Here is a 7,856-nt window from a genome sequence, read left to right as displayed (position 1 = left end):
CATATGGAAATTTCCATTCATTCAGTCAGTCAGTAAATACTGGAAACCTGCCAGGACCTGTGCAGGTGCTGGTGGTGGTCTCTGTCCTTGAGGAACTTACAGTCTGTAGGATGGTAAAGACTTTAAACAATATGAAGTATAAAACGTGGTCACTGCTTTCAGTAATTCAAGGAGCCACAGAAAATCCCATCATCATTGTTACTGTCACATTCCTTAATTTTCGAGATTATTTTAATCTCTTCTATCCTCCCCCCATGGATTATATTTTCTTTTCCTAGAACTGCTACAAATCTTCCATTTGCTCTCAGACCTACTCTGCACCCCTCTCTACAATGCTATGTGTCTTAGGAAGTATAGAATATGCCAGAAGGCTCCCATGCCCTTGACTTCCTATTGGGTTCAGCCAAAGGGGAGTACTAACCAGATATTTTTTTAAAAAGACAGAAAGTGAGATTTGCATATTTTTCACCAAGTCTCTCCCTCAGCATCCTTGTGGGGTAGCCAAAACCCTCAACTGAAGCCCACAACCCTCTCCATACAGGTCTCTGCCCCTAACTGTCCCCATCTTTGCTCCCCCTTCACCCCACTCAGGTTCTGGTAACAATGCAGGACTCCAGGTTCTGTACTGTCTTTTGGATTTTTAGTAAAATCTCTCCATACCTGTGTAACTAGTCCTTCTTTAAACTCTCCTCAAATTACCCCCTTTGAATGTAGCATCTGTTTTCTGGAAGGACTCTGACTATTACGGCTACTCTGAATGTCTCCTTCATTATGGCTTTTTTCTGTGCAGAGAATTATTTTTGACATTTCCCCAAGTATTTTGGCCGAACCAGTTCAATAGACCTTTACTGAATGCCCACAATATTCTTCACTCTTCAAAATACTGAAGATAAAATGGTAACAGAGAACCTAAGTTTTGCCCTGAAGGAACCTGGTCTAATGACACAAATTGATGCATAAATAAGGTGTGCCAAACTTTGTTCTCTAAACTATAACAATTTTAACAATAAAGGAATTGCTATTAATAATTACACAAGGACAGCAAGTGTAAACCATAGCAGTCCCGAGTTCAGTCTAAGCATAAAGACATCGTTGCATGTTACTATAATGTGCACGCGGAAGGAGTGTGGCCAGGCCCCCACAGGTGAACAAAGCTGAGACACCTAACTCAGCCATGAAGAGGGATCAAGAGGAGGCTTCCTGAAGGAGTCTCAGCTCTGATCTGCCTCCTGAATACCCCACCTCTCGGGAGCACCCTTGTGTCACACCTCCTTGGCTAAAGACTCACTATGGCCACAGCTGACACATTGTAAACTCGGGGCTAAGTACAGCCTTATTTCAACAAGAAGTAAAAGATTCACTCTCTGACTTCAGAAATAAAACATTTTCTTAAAGTATATGTGTAAATAGTCACACCATGACAGACACTTGCAGCTTGTAAATACACCTTAGTCCACAAATTATAGAGTGAAAGCATTATTACATTTTAAAATTTCTTAATTCCACCGGATGGTTGGGTGCATTGTAATAGAGTCAATCCAGGTCCCCCCCCCGACCCCTTTCTCAGGATTTTGGGGTATGCACCTGCGTGTACTGGGGTGAGGCTCCATAGTACGGAGGGTGTATTGACATTGGGCCTTGATGCTGTCACCCATCCACCAGTGAGTTGTGTTGGGCCCCAAAAGTCACCCCTAATTTCTTCTCCTGCCTCCCCACAAAACATCTTCATGTCCTCTCTCTCAGTCTGTGAACTATGTTTCTTCCCCACTCTGGTGCATGAAGACTATCTGGGGCTGGACCAAGGAGGACAGGCCTCCTTCTCTGGGTCTCAATGGCTTTGATGTCCTGGCAGCTCACAACCAGGAGAATCTTCTTCACGCCTAGGGTGCTCTTACTTCCTTTGTATGCTTCCAAATCTGTGTCTTCTGTATCTGGGCCTATGATACTGAATCTTAAGGCTCAAGGTTTTTTCCTTTGTTTCCATGACCTGCTTCATCATTTCTTCAATGAGCAAATCAAGACAGACTGCTCAGCTGTCCAAAGGAAGGAGGGCAGCAGCCACAGGCAATGACCCGTGGGGGAGAGCAGCGAGGCACCGATTCATATTTATAACACTTTTGCACCCCAGATTCATCAAGCATGATTCGTATGTCCGAGAACTGGAGATACAGAGATGAACATGGGAAAGTGCCTGCCCTTTGGAAGGTCACAGCCTATTAGGAATTGTAGAATCAAATTGCCAATGTAACACATACTTTTGAAGAAATAGACTTTCCAGAAGGCTGAAAACTGGGTGAAAAGAAATATTACGGATACCTGGACATTAACTCTACTGTTCTGTTCAGGGATCAGAAACGTTATAGACATTCTTTGAAACTGAAGCATATGATCGCCAGAGTAAGTTTTGTCCTAAACAGTTCAAAATTACTGAGTGCCCACCACATGCTTGGTCAATTACTGGTGTAGCAAAAATTGAGGTCTCCAGACTTGACAAGACTCTATCATGAATGGTGTCACCAGCAGTTCTCAAACTTGGTGATTTACAGTCTCGCTGACCTGAAGTAAGTATGTTCTCGATGAGACGCAATGTCCTGGCTTCTCTGATGAGGAGCAAGGATTCTGCTTCAGCAATCACTTCAGGTCATAACTCACCTTCCCCTAGTCTTCAAATAATAATTCATTCACAGAAGAATAGAGCTGGGAAGGCACCCTGAAGATCTCTGCTGAGTTTATTAATACTGAAACTACTGCCAATACATACAGGCCACATTCCTCAGGCCACTGGTAGGGAGATAACTTAACTCTTACCCAGTTCCATGCCAGGTCCACCTCTCCTAGGAGTTCATTTCTAAACTTGCCACAAAAGGAAAAGTGTTTACTATATGATCATTTCCCCTTTCTCACAGGAAAATTATTGACTAATATTTTTATGACGTGTTTGGAAGCTTTCGACATTTTCCGGGCTGTAGCAATTTGACACAAAACTTCAGAAGTGCACAAGTGGAGATCTGGTTACATTTTCAGACAGAAAACTTCTATTACCCAGACAATCTTTAAGATTAAATGCCGTATAGTCACCGATTTATATACAGAGATAGAGTCTGCTCTCAGTCATAAAATGAAAGCAGCTGCTTGTCACCCACATAATCCCTCCAGATCAGTGAACTGGAAATCTGAGAAACTTCTGCCCTTCAGACCAAAATATCTGGACATAAACTTTGAGGGGACAGTACCTTAGATTTAGAGCTCTGCTTTGATTTAACCTTAATTCTTTTTATAAAAGAAAATCTATCTTTTCCCCCCCAAAAGAACTTCAGCAGCTATCCTGCTAACTAAGAAATCTTACTGACAGTTATAGAACAGCCAATGTGAGAGTAGCTGTGAAGGAACTGACACAATTGAATTGCTATAATCTTTGCTGACAAACAGAATTCTAGAAAGGGTGCCCTTGCCTCTGAGTAGTTACAATTATTCTGCAAGCCTCAGGGGTGGACGAGCTGAGAGGTATTTGCAACTATTGCAAAAGAAACAGACAATAATTGGCTGTCCCCTTATCCTCCCTCTGGCTCACTCTGTAAATTGTTACCACTGGAGCAGAAATGGTATTCTGAATGCTGAGAGGCTTTATCTCAGGGGAATGAATTAAAACTTTTGATAATGTTATGAAAATATCAATCATTGGATTGTCATAAATTCAGTTGAAATAAATAGGATCAGCCTCAACTTACTGTTCCATTTTCCGAATTGGTGCCTAGCATTTTCATCAGCCAAAAACTCAACAGAGGAGGGGTACTTGGATTTCATCCACACATATAAATAGATTTTAAAATACAGAACACAGAAAGAATCAGAGTCCTAAAGAAAAAGTCATCAAACCACTGAGGCGTCTGCTTATCAACTAAAAGTGCCACATGCAGCTGGAGACATCATCTGGAAGTCAACACCAGGCTAACAGAAAGATCAGGTTAAAAAGCAAATGACAGGGAGCAAAAGCTTTGGAAGAAAAGTTAAAGTTAAGAGTTGTTTTTATTTTTCCCAAATGAAATCTGTGTGGAATATATTCAGCACTGATCGCTGATACTAAAAACCCTTAGCAAAGTGTGAAGACAAGGAGAACGCCTTTACGTGGCAAAGGTACTGCTAAACACCGACAGGAAGCTGAGTAGTGATACGGTAGAGGACTCCTGTCTGAGTCAGTGAGCAGCTACGAGGCCTGCTATCATGCTTGAACAAATTCGAATGGAAGGCCCTAGGCAGTGCAGAAAGGGGGAAAGGAAGGGAAGGAGGGAGAGAAGAGTGGGAGACGGGAGACACGAAGGAAGCAAGGGGGAGGAAGAGAGGTCGAGTGAAGGAGGACGGAAAGAAGGAGAAACAGTATAAGGATTGGAGGAAAAGAACAGCATTATTTCTTTTGGCAAATAATGTGTAATTTTCTACATAGAAAATTCAGGAGAGTCTTCAGACCAAAAATTCAAGACAAAGAGCAAGTTCAGAATGTTGGCTGAACATAACATCACTGAAAAAAAAAAAAATCAATCACATTCCTGTACACAAATCACAATCCATTAGAAAATGTAATTTTTTAAAGATACTATTAAAAGGACTTTTAAAATAATTTATAAGATACTTGGCAATAAATCTAGCAAAAGATATGCCAGAGTTTTATTGAGAAAAGTACAAAACTCTATGGAAGGACTTAAAATGTAACTATTCATGATGGCAAGACTCAACATCTTAAGGATGTCACGTATTACCAAATTAATCTATAAATTAACTGTAATTCCAGGCAAAGTCTAACAGGCTTTTTAATGCAACTGACAAGTGCTTCTAAAATTTATATGGAGAAAAGCAGATAATTGTAAGCAAAAAGACAATTTTGATGGAAAAGGACAACGTAGGTGATTCACTATATCTTATATAAAGACGTTATTCAGGGATAGTAATTAAGAAATTATAGTATTTGCAAAAAATAGACAGTTAGAGCAATGGAACAAAATAGAGAGCCCAGAAACAAATTTTTGCTTAAATGGACCTAAGATTACATAATATAACAGAGATGAAGTCACACATCAAGGCAGGGTGATGGACTATTCAATAAACAATGCTGGAAGAGTTAATCAATCTGGTAGACACTAACACTGCTCAACAATGTCTGATTTTCCTCTCCTACTAGACAGACTGAGGTCAACATTGCCACACCACCTTGCAACAGGTCAGGCCATGCGATAAGGCTATGGCGACAACCTGTGGCAGAAAGACTATGAACAGGAGTGAGGGCTCCCCACATCCCCCTCCTACAGCACTGACAGGGGATGCTCTGTAATCTGGAAGAAAATGGCACAGCTACCTCTGCTTGGGTCCCTGAGAGACTCAAGGAGCAGAAAACCAACTGGGCTCACCCCACCCTAGAATGGCCACCAGTGTCGGGTACTCATAAGAAAGAAACAATGGCTTTGTTGTGTCAAGCCATTAAGATTTAGAGCTTAGTTTGTTACTACAGCATAACTAGCTTATCCTGAGAATACAATTATCCTGTGTGCCAACTAAAGAATGTGGCTCCCATCTGACTCTGCAAGGATTAGGTCATGAGCCACTGAAGGCGCTGAACTTTAACACACCCTGAAAGGAGTGGAGGTGGAGATGAGGAGCGAGGAATTCTGTGCTCTGGTGAAAACTGGCAGAACAAGCCTTCAGATAGTTAGATATTTTCAGGAGAAAATTTTATAAACCCAATTTCTTGCATCTTCTCATACCAAGAAAAGCACCAAAATCATTAACAGAGACATCTGCTCTTCGTGACTAGCAGCAACCTTCTACCAAGATGTGTGCTTGATTCCATGTACCCCATTCACCAAAATCATGTATACGCTGACCTAACCACTGCCTCTCCAGCGCAGTTCCTCAGGCTATCTGAGAGGCTGTTTCCAGCCTAAAGTCCTCGGTTAAGTCCCCAAATAAAACAACTCACAGCTCTCACATCGTATTTTTTTTTCAGTCAACACGTGGAAAAAAAGTCAATAAAGCTAGATCCTTACCTCAGGCCACAAGTGGATTTTAATTTAATTTAGACCTAAATATGAAAAGGAAAAACTTGAAAAAATTATAGAAGAAAATATAGAAGGATACCCTCATGACCTTAGGACATAAAGGATTTCTTAAATAAAATAAAACAAAACTCAAACCATAAAAAAAAAGAGATAAATTTGAGTATTTAAAAATTTTTTAAACTTCTCTACAACAAAAGACACTATAAACAGAGCAAAAAATAAAACTTAATTTGGAGAAGATATTTGTAACCATATAACTGAAAACAATTAGTATCTAGGATAAATAGAAATCCATAAAATGATACTATAGTACACCCTGAATAAAGAATATAAATAAATATTCATATTCTAGCAAATATAATTTAAAAGTACATGCATTATATATAAATTATATAGCATATATTACAATAAAAATTAATGTAATACAATAATATTTAATGAAATAAAGTAGATGCAAATGCTTGTGATCAGGAAAACCACGTAAAAGGTCTGACCTGTGGCCCTGATAATCTGCTCTGCTCCTTAGCGCTTCTCTGTGCTAGAGATCCATGGACCAACTTTTTTTTTTTTTTAAGTCTAGTCCTTTTATGTTTGTTTCCCTTAGGAATTTTTTTCCCCTAATGAGATTATAAACTGTCAAGGATGGGATTGAATCTGCAACCCCCATGCCTATTCTACCTGCAGGTGTTTTTGGCTTACCTGACATGATGCTTTTTCAAAGATTTAATTTGACTACCTCTAAGTAAAGCTGCGAAGCTCCTCCATTCATAACAAGCCCCACTATTCTCCACAGTCTTATTTTCAACCCTTGTCACATATTTCTTACCTTCCTGATCTCTGTATGCATTAGAATTATGACTTCTGCCCATGGGCAGTGATTAGCCTTCATTCTTTTAACTGATAAATCTATAAAGTCACTAATGTGACTATTCGCTGAAGCAATGCAAATAAAACACAGTCTCTGCCTTTGTTGGAGCTCAGAGTCTATTAGAGTGAGACATAAGTAAATAAATTATAACACCAGTGAGTGCAATTACAGCTCTACACAAGGTAGCTGCCATAGCTAGGAGAGACTGAATACAGCAAAGGGAGGGCGGGTGGAGGGGTGGGTAGAGGCTGCTTATAAAGGAGCCTTAGAGGGGATGGTATCTGAATTACATTTTGAAAAATAAAGACCCAGGCAGTCAAAAGGCAAGTGAGCATTCCTGGCTGAGGGAACCTCATATCTAAAATCACAGGTGACTCAGGATGGGGAGCAGATCAAGTGTGGGGGGTGATGGGACATGGGGCAACAGCTCAATTACAAAAGCACCTCGTACAACTTCAGTTAAAACTGTGGCTCTAATGCTTGTTAAATAGGTAACTTTAGACAATTTACTTAACCTTTATGAGTCTCAGTTTCCTCAAGAGTCAAGCAGAGATAACATTTTCTTCCCGTGTTCTAATGAGGATTTAATGTGATAATATTTGGTTAAATTCTTAGCGTAGCACCTAGTACAATGAGATGCTATCAGGAAATGTTAGCTTAATGGAACCCTTAGGGCAGTTTTCCAGGCCTTTTGGTCACTTTGATGGCCTTTCTATGGAGGTCCACTACAGCATTTCTCCTTAATGTTTACCTGTATTTTCTAATTTTTCAATGATAAACATATATGTCTTTCATAATAGAATTAAATAAGACTTTTTTTTTTATAATGCATGACTCTTTTGGCAGGCATGGACAAGACTATTTTAAATTTATATCGAAAGGCAAAGAACTTGAGATTGGTTAAACAATTTTGGAAAACAAGAATAAAGTTGGAAGAATCA

Source organism: Vicugna pacos, chromosome 11 (genome assembly GCF_048564905.1).
Source record: "Vicugna pacos chromosome 11, VicPac4, whole genome shotgun sequence".
Taxonomy (NCBI): domain Eukaryota; kingdom Metazoa; phylum Chordata; class Mammalia; order Artiodactyla; family Camelidae; genus Vicugna; species Vicugna pacos.
The sequence above is the reverse complement of the archived record's forward strand: the minus strand, read 5'-3'. Positions refer to the sequence as shown.